The sequence below is a fragment of the Rattus rattus genome, chromosome 8, assembly GCF_011064425.1.
Source record: "Rattus rattus isolate New Zealand chromosome 8, Rrattus_CSIRO_v1, whole genome shotgun sequence".
Lineage (NCBI taxonomy): Eukaryota > Metazoa > Chordata > Mammalia > Rodentia > Muridae > Rattus > Rattus rattus.
In genome coordinates, this window is record NC_046161.1 from 63,628,788 (window position 1) to 63,648,794 (window position 20,007).

The window sequence follows — 20,007 nt, forward strand, 5'->3', positions numbered from 1 at the left end:
TTCCAGGCCTGGCGTCCGAGCTCCGTACGGCCACCCCACCCTCTGCAGCTCGGAGCGCCTGAGCGCCCGAGTGGCCAGCGGGTTAGGAAAGTGTGGCAACTCAGCGCTGTGTCCCTCGGACGCCGCCACTTCCGAAAGCGCGCGGGCCGGAGTCAACCCCGCACCCCGAAGGTGCCAAGACGCCCTCGGCTACTGCCCGGGCCGCAGCGCGCTCCTGCTAGACACTTAGGTTTGTGCATGGATATAGAGAGAAGATAGAATCAGCCCATGGGATTTAAGAGGAGAAGCCGAGGTTAGACCGCGGCGAAGGCCTATGGGCACAGGTTAGCCGCCGTCAAGCCTCCGCACCCCGGGCCTCCTCCCTGATCTGTTGTATTGAGCTGGGGGGAGTAAGGAGGAAAGTGGTTTGCTGGGACGGGACGGCTGGCTTCAGGTGTCCTAGGGTGAGGCAGGAAGAAGCCCAGGCAAGTCAGGGAAGTTTGTGATGGAGACAAAGTTTGGAGGTGCGCAGGAAGTTGCTTGTGCCGCAGGGAGAAATCGAAACAGGCGCCTCGACCTTTGCAGATGGCCCTGGAAAGACTCAGCCCGCAGCACTCTGCGCGATCGTGCGCCTGCTGGGTCCTCCCGGCCGATAATCTGCCCAAGCAATGTGCAGGCCCCGTCGCCCGGCTTGGGGATTTAAAGCTCCATCTGTCTGTGGCACAGTGACCGCTCCTCTCAGAGGCAGCAATTGTGAGCACCCTGAAGGTCTTGCCGGGGTTTTGCCCTCCAGCGCGGCCGCCCGGTGCTCTTTAAACGTTTGCTAGGTTTAGGATTATTTTGTCGTTGCAATCCAGGATGAAGGACACCCGTACCGTATCTACGCCGGCTTTTCTTTCAGATCACCGTGTTTTTCACTAGAGATTGGGTGGCATCTTTTATTAATTATTAACAGGTCGAAGCATTCAGGACGCTGAGATGAGCTGGCTGCGTGCGATGAAATCTCTCTGTAGGATGCGCCCACAGCAGATTCAATGCCTTTCCCCTACCACTTGCGGGAAGTGAGGTTGAATCACTTTTATAATATGTGACTGGTATAACACGAGAGGGAAGAGCTTCGCGTGGTCTTAAGTGTGTGAAAGTATTGGAGTAGGAAAGGTGTTGAGGTTTCTTATTATGTAAAAGAAATAGGTTTCCCCTCCCCAAAAGAGAATCATGGTAATTCTTTTCATTAAACCTGTTAAGTGAAAACTAAAAGCAGAAGCCGCGAAGTCAGTTGTAATTCGTTCCTTCACCTCCTTAAATTTAAACAAAAAAATACATAGAATTTGCTGTTCGGGAAGTGTTCCTTGGTCCTCATCCATTCTGTTTACCATTTGTGTTGATAGGGAGGAAGGTGAGAAGCCGAGAGGGACTTCTTTTTAATTGCCTTTTTTTCTCCTACTGAACAGTAAACCTCATATATTAAGAAACTGTCTTTTGATGATATTATTTGAGACTGATTTTTTTTTTTTTTTAGTAAGTTGGCTTTTGGTTTTTGTAGGTTTAGTACCAAGCATAGTTCTAACCAAACTCGCCTTGTGATAAAAAGCCCCGGAGGCCGTCAGTATCCCCCCCCAAACACCCCTGAGACAGACAGACGGACAGACACACACACACACACACACACACACACACACACACACACACAAAACTTTAGAGCTTCCTCTGGCTTCTGTAAAATAATAGATTCCTAGATTGATACATTGTCACCGAGAAAGGAAAAAAATATGTCTGTAAGTCCAACCCGTAGTTTTCTCTAAAACCCAAGCTTAGGGTTGTTGGGGGTATGTGAATTAGAGTGCTTCTGTCCCAGCATCTTACGTCTTTTGTCTTAATAGGATTGTCTTGCTTTGGTGCAAAATTTAGAAAAATAGTTTGTGGGAAGGCAAGGAATGCTGTAAATGTTTCCATATCAGATTTAAGGGAGGAAAAAAAAAACTGGCCTGGAATCGTATTAAATACTTCCCTGCTGCCTCTTGGTTTTAATAGTTAAATTGGTTCCATATGCAAGGGTTTACATAATTAGATTCTTCGTGCAAAACAGAAAGGTTCTTCTTCATAGCATAGCCTTCTGGTGTGTAGATTTGCCCGTGAAGAGAGGAGGAGAGAACAAGCCACTATAAAAAGAGAGGCATCCTCTTTGTTGCCCGATTTAATGATGTTTTTTAAACAATCATTAAATCAGGCCTTTTTGAACTCAGCAAAGAAGAAAATCCTTTCTCTGTGTTAGTTGTCAAATTAGTTTAGGCTTAAAGTGGTTCGATGCTCAGGAGGCAATAACCTTGAGTTGGAGCAACTCTTCTCTTCAGTGTGTTGTTTGCTTGCTTAACAACAGATTCCCACTACCATTTGGATTGCTCCTTGGGCACAGGGAAAGAGTGGGGATGATGTTTATTATGGAGGCAAGGGGCACTTGGTCTGGCCATCACACGGGCCTGTCCTGCTGGCTGGTAACTGAGTGTTGGAAGGCTTGAGCAGGAGCCGTTGGTATTGTATGGCTCTGCAGCCTCTGTTTGTGTAGGGAACTTGGAAGGCTGAAGGCTCAGGTGGGAGCCTCCATCCTGTCCTGGCTTTTTCCCTCTGGTTTGTCACACAGATGCCAAGGCACCTGGAGCCTTTGGAAATGTTCTGTGTATTGGGCTTTGGTGTCACACATACCTTCAACAGTCTGGAACAATTTGGCTTTTGTTTTTACCACGTGAAAATTGGATTCAATTTCTAGTCTCATTTTAAACATCCTCCGTGTGGTATCTATCCCCTTACTAGGTAGGGATTTGTGTCCCCTTTAGGGGACCTGTGATGGATTGGTCTGGGAGAAAGTGAAGGCTGACGTTGAAAAGGGAAAACTCAAATGGCTGCTAGTGTGGAACCAAGTGTGTGTTTGTTTGTTTGTTTGTTTGTTTGTTTGTTGCAAAGAGGACTGTTCTTTGAAAGACAGAAGGTCCCAGGCCTGAGAGATGCCTTCGCAGGGTACGGGTACCTGCTGCCAAGTCAGAGGACCTGAGTTCTGTCCCTGGAACCCACAGAGTGGAAAGAAACACTCCCAAGTTGGCCTCTGACACCCCCCCACGTGTGCCATGGCACGCACACGTTCACATGCATAAAGACATAATAAGTAAACATTAAAGATAATTAAAGACAGAAGGTCTGAATTTGGATGGATGTAAAGGGAGCGGTGCTGGTCCGAGGGGTGGTTTTTAAATGCGGTTTTCATAGGCAGCTTCTCAATGCTATGTTTGTTCAATTGTGTCATAGGACATGTGCGACAAAAGTATGTTTCTGTCGGGTGATTTGCCATCAGCCGTGCTGAGCGTTCTAATATAAGCATTAGCCAGGTAGAAAGCGAAAACGATAACTACGCAAATTTAGTTATCCCTGGAATTTAAGTCTTGATTCTTTTTTTATGTTCAGTAGCCATATCTGTAAGTAAATTCATAGTTCTCTAGACTTCTTTTCTCCCATCTTCCCTTCCAGCCATGGAGATCAGAATACCAATGGTCAGCAAGGTCAGCAAACAAATCATTGCCAAACATCTGGGGGAGCAGCCATTAGCTTTGCAACTTACTCTGTGACTCCTAGGACGATAATATTTAAAAAGGGCCGTTTATTAGGACAAAAGTTAACTTTGTGGAGGGGTGGGTGGGTGGGTGGATGGATAGGTGGATGGGGGTGGATGGATGGATGGATGGATGAATGGATGGATGGATGGATACATGGATGGATGGATGGATGGATGGATGAGTCTTCCTAAAAACTTCACCATCAATAAAATTCCTATGGAATTTGTTGTCTGGGAATACTTTGTAATGGCGGTGTTTGTGCAGGCCTGGGTGTAGCTTGGTTGATAGGGTGTTAACTTCATATGTTCATCTCCTTGTTCCTTAGCACCAAAAGGCACAAGAAAGATGGCCTTTTTGTTTTCTACATACTCACAGCGTTCATTGCAGAAAGATCGAAGCTGCTGTAGTGTGCATGTTTCACATCTGATCGATCAAAACCATAACCTTTAGTCACATTAAGCCATCAGCTACACTCATTTTATATTTTTCTGATTTTAAAGTGAATGTTTAAACATTCACCTGTCACTTCAAGGGTGAACTGAAGTGTGATACTATTTCCAAGTCCACACGCCGACCCTTTGAGGAAGGACAGACAGAATCTATGCCCCATGTAGCCACTCCCCGAGAATCCTTCCCATGTGTTTTGGCCCTTGGACTGGTGGACGGAGAGATTCACCACCTGAGCTCTCTGTAACCATCAGTATTGTGTGGGTGACATGACAGAACAGGCTTTTCCCATAAACGCTCAGAGTGCTACGCCTAGAGAAGAGGTCTAAATACAAGCTCATTTTAGCTGATGGGCAATATGGGGGTGGAGGGGAAAGCACTTGAAATATTTTGTTTCTAGATTTTTATGTTAAGTGAAACTAGGCCCTGTCGGGTTATGAGATAAGTATGACTTAACCCTCTGCACTCATGGCTACAGAAAGCAAGGCCAAGTTGACTCCCGCCAGTACTTTTCTGACTTTTCTCTGAAGTCAACTCAGCATTTCCCGAGCCAATAGGGGCAGGGTATTAACCTGTGTGCACTTCATGTCTCATGCACACTCCTGTCTGTGTTGTCCGATGATCCCAGGCATTTGAGGTGAAGAAAATGAAGCTACACGGGTCAGAGGCCATAGATAAAGTTTTTCAGCTGACATCCGGTAGAGCCTGGACCAGGCAACTAAGTCCCAGCGTCTTCCTGTCACCCCACGAAGGAAGCTGTAAAAATGCCCTGTATATAACTTTGCCTCTAGTTAGCGTAAATGATAAAGTCTGCCGTTTATATGGGGGAAAAATAGATTCAATTATGTAATGCTTTGCTGAGCCTAATATCTTTAAATTACTCTTTAATAAAATCAATTTGGTACAAATGGGGTTATTCTTATTTGCTTCTCATTGCTCTTCGTGATTTTCATTAAGCCTGCTTGGTATTAAGATCTGGGGGGAAACCAAGCTTGACTTTCCTAGATAATACAGAACAGCATCGTGAAGTGCAGCCGACCTTTGCAAGGAGTCCTCATCATGACAGAATTCAGCCAAATGTTTGCCTGCCTGTCCCATTTATCTTTAGGCAAAGGAGGGGGTTCACAGGGACGTCTTTTTTATTTTAATATGTTTTACGTGGTCGAGTGCTTGTCAGTATGGTTGTGTTGAATAGCCAAGGGGCGTCAGTGCCTACTGTTGAGAAGCTTGGTGTCTTTCCCATCAGCAGAAATAGAAGTTTTCTTGAAGAGCTGCAGAAGCTCACTTCTTGCTGGGTTGGCACTTAACCTCTCCGGGTACTGGGATGAGATGTGCTGTTACTTCAGAGGCTCCGGAAGAAATGAAACTTCTGGTCACTCAGATTAAAGGTCCCATCAGCAAGTGGGTGTTCTTCACAACATTCTTGTGACATGACTGCCATGTTATGCTTGAAACACCTCCTGTTGATGGGGAGCTCCAGAGATAGACTATTCCATGCTGAGTTAGAAAACTCATCCCATATCAAGCACTCATGTACATGTCTGCTTAGTTCTTGGGATCTTAGTTCTGAGCCCACCTTCCAGTGCTGTATGGGACACATGTAATTCGTCCCTCAAACTGAAGACTGATATTTGAAAACAAGAAGACACACACACACACACACACACACACACACACACACACACACACACCTCCCTCTGAGTTCTGGGATCCCTCTGCCTCCCATCTCACTCAAAGTTCACCATTCAGCCATCTTATAACAATTGTGGTCAGTTTCTACCTCAAATGAAAAACACACCTTAGTTTGTCTAGAAATGCTTGACATTTTGATACAAAAAGTGAGGTCCAAATACCTAATATGATGTGGCTGACTTGGTGCTTAATTTAGAGGTTAACAAAACAACAACAACAAAAACAACTTTATTTCAAACATATTAAAGTACGTAAAGAAGGCTCCATAACTCAATGGGGGATCAATACTGGTGGTAATCATTGTAATTTGTGGAAGCGGGGTCTTAAGTGTTTGTGGGTACTTTATTTGACTTGTGTTGATTATTTTAACTATCCAGGAAAAAATTTAAAGTCACAAAAATAATTATAGGAACATTACAAGCTCTCATAAGCTTTTTTCCCCCATCTCGCAAAGCAGTATCACATCTGAGATGAGGCTGCCCTCTAGTGGATACTTGCGCATGACAAGCAATAGCCACGCCAGTACTAATGAAATTCCTGTCAGGCTAGTGGAAGAGGTCAAAGGTTGTGAATATTTTCTCCACGGCTGTGGGACATTCTTCACCAGTTTCCAAAGTGTAATTCACTATCTTAGGCAGTTATTAGAAATGACTTACTAGATAACGAATCTCTAGTGTTTGCTTGGAGGGAAGGGTCATTTTAAAGAAACTTAAACTCTGTTGAAGCTTGTTTGTAGCACCCCATAGTCTGTACCACATTTGAGAGTCATTTGGTTTGTGAGCATTTAAGACCTGTATAAAAATCCTTGTCTTGTTGCCATAAAAGTTTTAATTTCAATTCTATTCTCTACCCTTGATCTTTCTTAAAAGAAAAAAGTCAGTGAAATCCAGCATTATTCATTTTCAAGTTAAGACCTTTTCATCACTCACACACACACACACAAAACACACACACACACACACACACACACACACACACAGAGAGAGAGAGAGAGAGAGAGAGAGAGAGAGAGAGAGAGAATTTTAAATATGTATGGAGGGACTGTTTAGCTCTCCTTGGCTTACGAAGACTCGGGTGGTTTAATTCACCCAAGCTTTCAGGTTGTCTAGAAAACGAAGTATGTATGGTGCAGGGTAATTGAGCTTGATAGAGTTTTTGGTTTCATCTACTGGAAACAGGCTAGGGTGCTGCTCAGTTGGGAGAGGGCTTGCCTGACATTTAGAAGGCTCTGTGCTCAGGCTCCAGTCCTGCATGAAGCAGTACACGCCAGTCCTCCCAGCCCTCATGAGGTAGGAGCCGCAACTGAAGGCTATCCTCAGTCAGCTACATAGGAAAGTTGAGCCCAGCCTGTAAAACAAAAGACAGGGTTAAAAAAAAAAAAAAAAAAAAGACAAATGAAACACACAAAAAACAACATATAAACAACAAGGCACATAAAAGCACTCCGCATAGAATCCGAGAAGAGCACTCATTTGAGTAATGGCCTGGCTCTTCAGTGAGCTTTGAATTCGGCTGGGCTTGATGTATCAACCATGAAACAATCTTACCTCTGCGGAGAAGCCAGAGGCCCCTAAGTCCTGAGAATACCGATCTTTCCCACTGAAATACCTTTGGGGAGCCAGGGGGACACATCTCAGAGGTGTAAGGACACAAGGTAGGTTGGGATTTCCGTTGTTTGAAGTCTGGGACCCGGGCTGTGTTAGCAGAGGTAACCAAGATGAAAGACGCTGCTGGTGTTTTAAAGAAGGATGATTCTGCCTTGCTGCTACTCAGTACTCGAAAGCCGCAGCTGGAACTTTTCATGAAAACAAGGCAAAAACAACAACAACAACAAAAAGGGATTGGAGTGGGGGGCAGAGAAACTGCTGCTGTTGCCCTTTGATCTTAGAAATAAGGTCGTGGTTAAGAAGTGAGGACTTGCGGTTAGGCTGAGATCAGCTATTGAAGCAAATTGTTTCTTTTTCAAAGTGCACCACCCAGAAGTGGACCCTACTTCTGTTTGTGTTTCTTTCCTTTCTTTTCTTTTCTTTTGATTGTCACGGATTGTTATCTCCCTTTCTCACTTCTGATTTCTACAGAACACAGTGCAAACATAAATATTAATTTCAGACAATGCTTCAGCGTTTCAGATAGATCATCCTGGTGCGACCTGTATGCTGTTATAGTCAGATTCAAGCTCTTCCTGTCAGTCAGGTGTCTCGGGTGGTGAATCAGCATTTTTAAAAAAATACCAAGATGTTGGCAGCCACAGTTAACCAGAGAGGACTGTGCTGAGGGTTTTGGGCTTGCATGTTTGTAGTTTCTCAGAGGTACATGCCATCTGAGACCTGACTTGACGATACACAAAACCATCTGATTCCACAAAATATTAACTGGTTAAGGCCAACTCTTAATTTTTGTGTGAGCATGGTTTGCTTTCAAGTAATCTAAGAGTTAACTATAACATATCTTCGCAAATGATCCTGAGACTGGTTCCTGAACCCTGGAGTAGAGCTCCTAACTGGAGGATTACTGAGTCCCACCTAGAGATGGCCTGATGGAGTCAGTGTTGGGCGGGGTCCGGAGGGCGGATTTAATCAGCATCCTGGGTGTTTCTGATGCAGACAGGCATCCTTGGGCCTCAATTTGTTACACCCTTATGTTCTAAGCTGTCAGCGCCGGGGTGGGCAGTGGGCTGCTCTACTCCCTCAGTGGCTCCTAGAGACTGGCAGTCATGGCCACCCCTTCCTTGGAAGGCGTATGTCTTGCATAGAGTTCTGTTTCTGGTGGTCTGGGCCAAAGCCAATGAGTCAGTATTCACAAAAATTCTTTTGATGGAATCGAGGGTTAGATCAGTTTGGAAAACCCTGCTCTGGCCTCCTAACTTAGGACGAAAGCAAAACTCCAACAGTGAACGATCTTAGGGTAAACCGGACTTCCTTGGGGTCCACTGAAAAGAAATAGAGATGGGAACCCAACGTGAGGGATTTCTACCATCACTTCAATAACAGCCGCACTTGAAACGGTTTTCTGTGGCCTTCCTAGAACACCAACATGGAGGAGGAGGAGGGTAGAATGCTACCCCAGATCTCTTAACCCCAAATGACCTGAACAGGAGAGGGTCCCTAGACAGTCTAGGTACTCCAGTAGAGGTGCTTATGGTACTGACAAAGCTCTGTGCTCCTTTTTCTGAATGGCGCTGTCTGGAGTTCTGACCTCCGTTTGCAACATTGACTGGGTGAGTTCCAGCCCTGTGTGTGAGAACTCTATCTCCCAGAGCAGGTGGGGGAGTCTGCCGCAGGGTCTGGGTCAACTCCAGTGGAAACAGCAATGTCTTTCCCATGTTGCCTTTTAATTGCTTTTAAAGTTTATTTCTTTTTTTCGGCAACAAAGTAAAGATGTCCTACCCCTCAAGCCCTTCCTAGGCACGTCCTAGGAACAAAAGGGCCTTTCTCAGGCATAAGCATCCTCCAAGTGTGCCTGCAGTGGCCAAGCTGGGGGAGTGAGGTTTAGGGAGCCGACTCCAAATGACCAGACACTGTACCTCCTACTCCAAATGACCAGACACTCTGTCTCTGATTCCAATAACCAGACACCCTGCCTTTTGTGTAGAGTGAGTTCTCCTCTAGAAAAGTCTGTAAAGTTGGACTCTGAGTGGTGTGGAGGCAGATAGCACTACAACCTACTCTGGCCCTGGGAAGTGGTTGCGCAATATACCCCATTGCTTGTAGCAGCTTCAATGCTGTGGGCTGGGCGGACAGTGGTGACCATGACATATGTAGTCTGAGTCCTTGGTTGAGTGTATGCTGTGGTGGGTGATGTTTGAGTAAACGTGCCAGCTGCCTTCATATAGGTAACTGCAGCAGCACAGTCAGTCTGACAGAAATATGATGGCTTGGTGGATGAGCATGAGAGAGCTCAATCACAGGGTTTCCTCAGCCCTTGCTAAAATGCCCTCCAATAGGCCTAGAAGGGGAGCTCAGAGGCTATCTGGCCTCTTAGCACCCAGAATTGTCAGGATATTAGACTGGATGGAACTTTCAAGGCATACAGCCTCTTAGGGATTAGAGAGCTGGGACATTAAGAATTCTTACTGCTCTTAGAGAGGACCTGCGTCTTATTCCAGGCGCTCATGTCAGACCCAGTCACAACCACCTGTAACTCTGGCTCCAGGAGATCCAACACCCTCTTTTGTACTCACATGCACATACCCCATCACAGACACATGCTTAAAAGTACAAATTTGAATAGTGTGTGTGTGTGTGTGTGTGCGCGCGCGCGCGCGCTACTTGAGAGTCTGGTGAACTTGGTCTGATGGCATTGGTGGGTCGCACGTGATGGTAAATTGTAAGCCATATAGATGATTCCGATTGAGAAATCGCTTAAGTTCAACACCTTTATTTTGTGCATGAGTCATCTGGTCCCCAGTGTTGTCACACAATGTTGAGGAGTGGAAAGCCCCTATGTGTGGAGGGAAGCAGAAGATGAAGACATGGGTTCTAGCCCAGATCTGGTAACTGGCAGATTTTTTCACTTGCGTGCGTTCTTTGTTTGTAAAATTAGAAGGCTGCGACTGACAGCTGTCAAGGTCTTTTACAGAGCTCTCATTTCTATAAAAATGTTTCTGTTACAGTTGAAAGGTGGGCTGGGGTCTCGTTCAAGAGGTAGGAAAGCCTGCTGACTTCTTTACTCCCTGTCCTCAGCTATAATTGCTTACGATACCTCAGTCGGCTAGCCAGCTCCTTTTGGAAGTGAAAATTCTAAGGTAGAAAGAAGTAATTGCTAATGCCAGCTATTTAAATACATTTTAAAACAAGAAGGTTTTCATTAATATTAACAAATATGCCCAGACTTCTTTCTGGCAAATTATAGCCTTGCTTTATCAAGTTCTAGCCCAAAGTCTTTTCTATTTTTGATGGTTGAGTTGAAACCTAGGGGTGGGGAATTAGCTGAGAAATGAAAACCACCAAACATCCTTAACCACTGTATTCCACAGTGATTGTATTCCCGACTGCATGTTAAAGCCCCAAATCCGTAAGAGATGTGGACTCTCCCAATGTGTTTGCAGTGATTAGCAGGTAGAAATGTCGTGCCTCCTGTGTCACCTGGGGGAAAAAAAAAACAGAAGGAAGCATGGAGATCTGTCCTACTTCATCTCAGGTCTGGAATCCCTAAGTTTTATTGCAATGTTGATCAGAAGAAGGGTCTGTTAGAAACCCAAATAGTGTGCTGTAAGTGGGGCTGGGGCTGAGGGGATGATTTTTGACATATCCAGAAGCGATTAAAACAAAGTTTGAAAAGAAAATCTGACGGGAGTGGGCACATGAAATTACAATTGTATCTTCAACAGCGTCTTTAAAGACTCTGCACATTGCCTGTTCTGGATGGGTAGAAATTTAAGGGGGAAGCCAAGCCTCTATCCAGCAGAATCATCTAACAGAAGTTTCCTGTTTGGACCACTGCAGAGAAACAAAGTTGTTACAATGAGTTAAGATGGTTCAAGTTTTTGGCAACCTCTCTCGGAAGGCTGCTGCTGCTGCGGCTGCTGCCTCCTCAAGCTCTTAAAGTGGCTTAGTCGTTTCTGTGTCGTTTCAGTGTCGTTTCAAATGGTTGCTTAGGAGAAAAACTGACCAAACTCCTCGTTTTGACTGCTAAGACATCTCAAGAGTGTTTTCCGGGATGTTTTTATTTGCTAGAAATCTGTTTTGAACTTAAGCTTCTCTTGTTGAGGGAGTTTGGTTACCAGCCATCTGATGATGCCTCGGGGTGTTTACAGAAAAACGTGGGTGCAATTATATTTGAGCGCGGCCCTCCCCCACCACAGATAGCACGGTAATCAGCAGGAATGGGAAAACATGTATTTAAGGATTTGATGCTTGTAAAAAAGGGGCCGTAAAGGAACATGGTTGTTCAGATGTGAGAAGTGACTGGCGGCTCTCCTTGTAGGCATGCTAGTAACAATAAAGTCTCCAAGTTCAACATCAAAGCCATCACAGTTTACTCCACCAGTGACTTGCACATCAAAGAGGAGCTTAAGACAAAGGGAGGAATGCTTTTACCTCACGGCCAGATCCTTTGGGGGGATGGGGGTAGCTTGCAGATTTTCACTTCAGGAGGCTGGGCAAATGAGAACTGCTTCCCACCCCCCACCCACCACCCCCATCACTTGGCATTTACTTAGGGAAGATTCATCTCTGGAAAGATTGGATCCTCTCTGGCTTCCTTCAAGCAGCAAACTCTGTACCAAGGTGGGCATCTCAAACTTCACCTAATATGCTACGTGGAATTCGCTACCAAATAGGACAGTTTAAACTGGGCGAGCTTGCCGTTGGTTGTTGAATTACCCTTGACATCATAATTTGGCACCTCGGTTTGCAGTCTCTCTCTCTCTCTCTCTCTCTCTCTCTCTCTCTCTCTCTCTCATCTCTCTCTCATTAACCTTGTGGGTGGAGTCTTGCTGAATCAGATGTATGGTAGTTATTGCGTGTGTGTGTGTGTGTGTGTGTGTGTGTGTGTGTATGATAATGAAATTTATACCTGTTAAACCAGCTCTTAATTAATCACCGGGTCTATGTCTCCATTCCCCAACTCATGTCATGTATATTCCAAAATGCTGAGGTTAGAACAAGAGTCAAGAGCTGAAGACACACACCCCTTGAATATTACATTGAAAATAGAACCAGCCGTGCAAGTATTAGGGATGGTTTGAAATGATATGCTCTTTCTTTTTTTTTTTTTCCCCTCCTTGCCTTTGAAATTTGAAATTCTTTTATAGTCTAGCATCAGTAATTTACTCATTTTTAAATGCTATTGAAAAATAGTAGTGCCCAGTGCAGTCATTAATAAATACAAGGCAGCCTTCTCGGGGCTCTGGGGAAACTTAATCAACACACAGTGGTACTAATTGATGCTATCCTGAGCCAGCTGAAGCAACAGATCAGTAAACAGAAGTTAGAAAGCAAGAAGTTAGGGAACTGTAGGGGTTATGTCGACATCAAGGGCTGGAAATTATAATAAGGCCTCTTTAGGGGAGTATTCATTTGCATGTGGCTGAATTAGGACACCCGATTATTTTTGAAGACACTTGTATGAATGCACCCCAAGTACCCATGGTGTGTAAGGTCTAAAAGAGGGATTGCAGGCAGGAGCTGAACTAGTCTCTTTGGGGTTTTTTTGGGGGGAGGTGTTAATTCATGATCGTTTGATAATTTCTCAGTAACATGGTATAGTGGCTTCCTTTCCTAGCAAGAAAATGCTAATGGAACCAACTGCACAGACTTTTTTTTTCTGTTTCTATTTGTGTTGTGTGTGTGTGTGTGGGGTGTTTGTGGTAGGTGTGTGTTTGTTGTGTGTGGAGTGTGTGTGTGTGTGTGTGTGTGTGTGTGTGTGTACATGCCCCCAGTGGGTGCACATGAGTCAGCTCTCCCCTTCCCATAGGGCTTCCATGGCCAACACTTCTTCCCACTGAGCCACACAAATGTATATTGAATTACCACAACTGAATGTTTTAACTAAGTAAATAGAAGCAGGAGGACAGGTGGGAGGAGCCAGAATTAAACTAAACCTTTCAAATCTTCTTTACCCAACCGGACCAGGACACCAGCCTTGAGCAGATTAGACAGCTTTTGGATTTCATAGTCTCTGCCTTCCAACAGTGGTCCTCAGTGTGTCACCCGGGGCTCCCAGAGGCTTCCCAGGGCCCCTCTTATGGATTAGAAGGAATCGAATGAAAATGTGAAGGCAGGGTTTGCTCTTTGTGCCATGCTGACCTCCTGCACCTACAGTGAAACAGCCCTAGTGGATAAAACTGCCGGCACACCACGGCCATGGGCTCCTTCAATACTGCACATTTGGTGTTAATGAAAGGAAAGAGCCCGGGCCAGTTACCCTTAAGACTGTCCTTAATTTTTAAATTTACAATTTTTTGTATTATTATTGTGGAGGGTATACCCGATCTGGGATGGGGGAGGGGTGTCTGCATGCCGTTGCTCACCTATGAAGTCGAGAGAACAGCGTTGAGTCAGCTCTCTCCTTCTACCTGTGAGTGGGGATAGAAGAATCAAACTCAGGTCTCCAGTCTCCGTGTTAAGTGCCTTTAACTGCTAGGCCCTTTTGCTGACCCTGACTTTACTCAGTTTTGACCACTGAGCACATGCCTTTGGTGTGCTTGCTGTCAGACTTCTCGGCCTCATTCTGAAGTACTAGTCTATCTCTGGGGACAGACTGTTGTGCCCGTGTCTGCAGCGAGAGTGAAGTTGGTTCTTCTTAAATGGAAATCTTTGTGCTTTGACAGAAGGGCTGACTGTGGTTATTCAGACTTGGGGATGTGTCACATAGCCTCTGTGAAGTGAACCAAGTGTCTGTCACTCGGAGAACAGTCAGCTGTGTTTCTTGTCAATACGTTCAATCTTGCATGCACAAATGACGGGTTTGAAATACGTGGGTCCAACCCCACGATTGACCTGATACTTAGAAGATGCTCTGGTGTTGGGGGGCGGGGAGCTAACCACATTGAGCCCTTGAGATGATCGCATCTGATAAAAGAGATGTGTCACCCCTTGGAAAACTACAGAACTCGGTGAACCAACCCCGTCCCTGTGAAACCAATACAGGGGATTACAAAACCTCAGCCACAGGACAAGATAGAGCAACTGATTTGAATTGAACAGAACATGAAGTCACTGGTGTGGTTTCAGGATCTATATTCTAATTAATCAATAGCTGGGCACCATGGTTCCCGCCTCTAACTCAGCACTTGCAAGACAGGAAGTCTGTCATTAGTTTGAGGCCACCTGGTCTCCAGAGTGAAATCCTGTCTCAAAACAAACAACCCAAACCAAAAACAAAAAAGGAGGGAAACTCCCCCTTGAGAAGTCTGTATAAAGCATCATAGAACATCCAGAGTTGCCTGAAGAGGTCTGTGACATGGCTTATTTGGTAGAACGTCTGCCTAACCTACAGGAGGGCCTTTCCCAAGATGGCGGAGAGCAGCGCATGGTGGTGCATGGCTTCTTCCCAGCACCCAGGAAGTGGAGGCAGGAGGATCATAAGTACAAGGTCATCCTTGGATGCAGAGTGAATTTTAGACCAACCTGGGTTACACGAGACCTCCCCCCACCCCGTGTGTGTGTGTGTGTGTGTGTGTGTGTGTGTGTGTGTGTATAACCTCTCCTTTGTCCAGTCCATTATCTGGGTATCACCAGACTTTCTTCTCACACATTCCCCCAAGAGAACATCACAGAACACAGTGAATACAGAAGCAGCCAAGAAACTCCAAAAATAAAAAAGATTTTTTAAAAAAAAAAAAAAAAAAGAAAATCAATAGAACATTTTTTTTCTGTTTTTTTTTCTTGTTTGTTTATTGGTTTGTTTTGCTAAATTCTGGTGGAGTGTTTTTAATTTTGTGGAATCCAGGAAAGTACATTTTAGCTGTATTTAAAGTATTGTTAACTGTTTCAAGTGTTCCTTTGTCAGGTCGTAGTTATTTTTAAAATATTTTATTTATTTATTATATATGAGTACACCGTAGCTGTCTTCAGACACACCAGAAGAAGGCATCAGATCCCATTGCAGATGGTTGTGAGCCACCATGTGGTTGCTGGGATTTGAACTCTGGACCTCGGGAAGAGCAGTCAGTGCTCTTAACCACTGAGCCATCTCTCCAGCCCCCAGGTCGTAGTTATTGATGTACAACCACAGAAACAACTGCTCCTTTGTAGCTTTTGTTGTTGTTGGTTTGGTTGTTTGGTTTTCTCGTCAGGATTTCTCCTGGCTGTCCTGGAACTCACTCTGTAGACGACCAGTCTGGCCTCAACTCGGAGATCTGCCTACCTCTGCCTCCTGAGTGCTGGGATTAAAGGCATATACCACCGCCTGGCTCCTTGTGATTTTCTAAGTATAAAATGACCCAGAAGCCCAGGGTTTCTTCAGTGCTACAGTTTACTCCAGGAGAAAGAATTTGTGGCGGAGTCCGAGGTGCCGGTGGAAGAAATTTACATGAGAACAGATTAGCATTCATAATTTATTAAGCAGGACACTTTCAGACACAAATTTATACTCTACTCTGTTAGAACAGCCCATCCTTAATAGCAATAGCAAACCACAGTAGCTGCTGGTATATTTCCTGTGTTTGTTGTTTTATTGATACAGCAGAGACCCACTGTAAAATGGTGGTTTACGTTTTATTATGATTTTTATCTATAACTTTCTACAACCTACATTAGCAGTACCAGCGCTGGTGAACCCCTGCTGTGAATTTCCTGTTTGGTTTGGACTTTCATAGAGGAAATGATATTTCGAACAGTTAGTTCTATTATTACCTCTGTCCCAACTCCTGGAAGCTGTGAGACTCCAGCCACTACTGTGGCCACACTGGTGAATTATATCACTGTGCGATGGCCCCCTTCACAGCAGCTGTCAATCACCCTCCTTCGGACCTTCTCCATTAGGGAACAGTCAGCCCAAATATCTGTTGGCACCCAGAGTGTGACGAGAAGGCTGAGCCCTCATCTAGCTTCAGATACACTTGGCAGAACCTGCTCCATTACTCTAATTAAATGCATGAAAGCCCAACCTTCCCTGAAATCTCTCGGGGAAAATAGCATGCAGGCTAGAAAGCGATGTCTAATATTTGTTCCTAATTTTATAATCGCTTTTTTGGCATCTGACACAGAGATGTGTACGCTGCCCTCTGTGACTAGGCCATTGCCTCTTTGTTATTATCAAGTAATGGGCACGGGGGGTCTCATGTTCTCATTAGCTTCTGATGCAAAGGCTGTGGCTGGTGGAGAAGCCAATGGGCTTGGCCCCTGATGCCAGTAACCGGGAGAGAACTGGATGCCTCTGGCGCCTGATGGGTCTTGGTGTTGGGATGCCTTGCTCCTGGCATGGTTTTATTGGCCAATTAAAGGTAGAGGCTAGGCACACTCACTTGTATAAACAGAGATTGTGCAATGGCCCCAGCCAGGCTGGCCATGAGAAATCCCTTCCCCCAAATGGAGGGCTGGGCAGAAGGACTGCTGAGTTTCAGAACAGCTCACGCCATTGAATGGGTGAGGGATGGGGCTAAGAGGAAGGGAAGCAAAGCTAACTCTGTCCTCGCCCAGATGGCTGCTGGGGAGGTGAAGCTGCTGCAGCCCTGCCTCTTTAAAAGGTTAGAGAAATAACGACACCTCTTTTGCTGGCTAGAAAGAAAGCAAGTAGCTGGAGAGCTGGCTCAGCACTTAAGGGCATTTGTTGTTCTTACAGAGGACCCCAGTTTGGTTCCCACACTGGGAAGCTCACAACCACGTGTTAATCCAGTTCCAGGTCTGACGCCATCTTCTGGCTGCCCTGCACCTCCTGCGTACTTAACGTGCTCTCTCGCTCTCTCTCTCTCTCTCTCTCTCTCTCTCTCTCTCTCTCTCTCTCTCTCTCTCAGACATACACACACACGATCACATGATAAAAACAGTAAAAATAAATCTTAAAATGAAAAATTCAACTTTCCTTCCTGGAAAATAGCATGTCATAATTATCCTCCTCAAAGTAAAATAGATTCTTGTGCTTTTTAAAAAGGTTTATATATTTATTTTATATATGTGAGTATACTCCAGGTGTCTATAAACACACCAGAAGAGGGCGTTGGATCCCATTACTAATAGCTGTGAGCCACCATGTGGTCATTGGGAATTAAACTCAGGACCTCTGGAAGAGCAGCCAGGGATCTTAACCACTGAGCCATCCCTCCAGCCCTAATTCTTGTGCTGTTTAAACATTGTCTTTTATCCAATTCCCAGCATTGTCCTGGTGGTCCCACCACCTGACATAAAGAAAAGATTTTACATGCTAAATTGTATAGAATTTAGCAGTTTTGACCAGGCAAAGAAGACTTCCAAAATCCAAAGAACAGTTGGCTCAGAACATTCATCAAAATTCTATTCATAACTTTAACCCAATCCTGTTGTAATATTATTACTTGATTCTTATTTTGGAGAGGCACACATGCCATGGTACACATGGACAGGTCAAAGGACAACTCTGTGGCGTTGATTCTCTCCTTCCACCTTTATGAGGGTTTGGGGAATCAGTCTCAGGTCAGGTTCCGGGGATCGAACTCAGGTCGTCAGGATTTTGGCCAAGTGCTTCTCTTTGCTGAGCTGTTGCATTGGCTGCATGTTGCACTTTGATATAAAGCTTACTCAGGAGGGAAGAGCAGAAAAGTGCTAATATATTTTTGGAACTGAGAATAGACTCAACTCTGGAATTTTCCAATCATTATAGAAACACTGTTTTTAACAACTATAATATTTTCATTCTTTGAGAATTTCATTATACATACAATATATTTTGGTCATATGCACCCCCTACTCTTACCCCCTAACTCCTCCTCGATCTATCTGAGTATCCCAAGCCTCTCCCAGCTTTATTTCATCTTATTATATTTCTGTAACCCACCTAATCTCATGTGTGCTGTGCACACACTCATAGGTCTGAGGCCATCCACTGCATGGTTTACTAGCCAGCGACCACCCCATTAAAACCGACTCTCCTAGAAGCTGCCGACTGCCACAACAGCCTAGGCTAGGGGTCTGGGCTCCTAAGTCCCTCCTGTTCTATGCTGGAACAAACTTTTTGTTTATCCCAATTCTTCCTACTTCCTCTTCAACGAGGTGAAGTGGAGTTTGCAGCCCTGCGGTGGAGAAAGAAAGGTACCTAAGACTATCTCTCTTTACGTTTAGTCCTTGTGTGCTCAGTAAAATGATGGTCAGTGGACAGGAAAAGGTGAGATGTCTCCATGATGTTGCCATAGGAACCAGAAGGTCTTCTATGGTGTGATGCTATCTGGGCACTTTCTAGCTCCCTCTGGAGGTTCTAACCCAGAGCTAGCCATAGCAAACTGGGCCTTGTTTTGAAAGTGAACACACACACACACACACACACACACACACACACACACACACACACACACCCCACTCATAGTTGGGGGATCTTACTGCTTTTCTGGCTTATCTGTATGTGACCAAAGGAAATCAAGTGGATCCATCTCTCCAGACCTCTGGCTGTCTCATGGTCCCAACTTTGGACTTTGGTCTTGTGGCCTGTTCTGGCTCTTTGGGATGGCCGGAGGTACATGAATAAAGATATTAAGAAGCTTACATATGTATAAGAAAGCATATGTCCAAGCCAGTTAGGTGGATAAGCCTGATGACTTGAGTTCAATCCCAAGAACCCATAGAAAGGTGGAAAGAAAGAACCAACACTAAGTTGTTCTCTTTCTCTCTCTCTCTCTCTCTCTCTCTCTCTCTCTCTCTCTCTCTCTCACACACACACACACACACACACACACACAGGCATACACCACATCTGCACAATAATAAATAAAATTTTAAGGATAAAAAAAAGTTCATGTATGAATTAGAAAACATTTCCAAATGTATCCATGACCTAGAAATTCTACATTCTAGTTAAAGGAACTTGAGCAAGTCTTAAGACCCCCTAGGTCTTATCATTTAAGGCATAAAGAGAACAGTATCTACCTGGTATGGAATTTGGGAAAGAGGGAACACATGTGAAAGACCAGCTACACCTTACCACTAACAGATGCTGAATTAGTCTACAGTAGGTGTGATGTTATGGTGCATGTTATCCTCTCTCACACATGGTCCACGGTACATATCACACAGTTAAGACAGAAGTTAAGGTAACAGCGTTGGCCAAGCTTGTCTCACCTGGCAAACACTGCACTTGGACCCAAGCCCTGTGCATGCGTCGGGGGTGGGGGGTTCTTTTGAACATCTCAGTGGATGCTCGATACCAAGGAATGTATTAAGCATGTGACATGTGCTAGGGACATTACAAAGTGGTAAAGGCGACCTGTGGAAGAACTATACGGGTAAATGCCTGCTCGGACACAAGTTCATGGCAGGAAGCGCGGTGGGCACAGAGGAGTCTTAATCAGATTGAGGGCCTGGAAGAGGTAAAGGCTGCTCCAAGCTTTGAAGCTAGGAAAGGTCATTTTCAACAAAGTGGGGAGCCGAGGAAAACTCAAAGGGGTCAGTAATCAGCAATTTGGGGGACAGCAAGAAGTTCAGTGTGTCCGGCTAGAGTCTGCTGGAGATGAGGCACCCAGAGGGAGCCGCAGGGTTCCAATAGCGAAAAGCTTTTGCTGCTACTCTCCAGGGTGGTGTTCTTTGGTTTCAGAGTGATGGGAGCACGCTGAGGGGGGTGGCTAGACATCTTTAAGGCACACAAAGTCACTTAGTGCCACCAGGTGTCCTTAGTGGCTTCCCTTCGCTTCATCCTTTTGGAGGGGATAAAAAGCTTTGGG

The 20,007-nt window shown here is 45.0% G+C and overlaps 1 protein-coding gene across 3 annotated transcripts in view; it reads left to right on the forward strand.

The window, feature by feature from the left end:
- The window catches only part of Rora (RAR related orphan receptor A), a 722,958-nt gene that overhangs the window by 632,688 nt on the left and 70,263 nt on the right, over positions 1-20,007 (forward strand). The window lies entirely within an intron of this gene.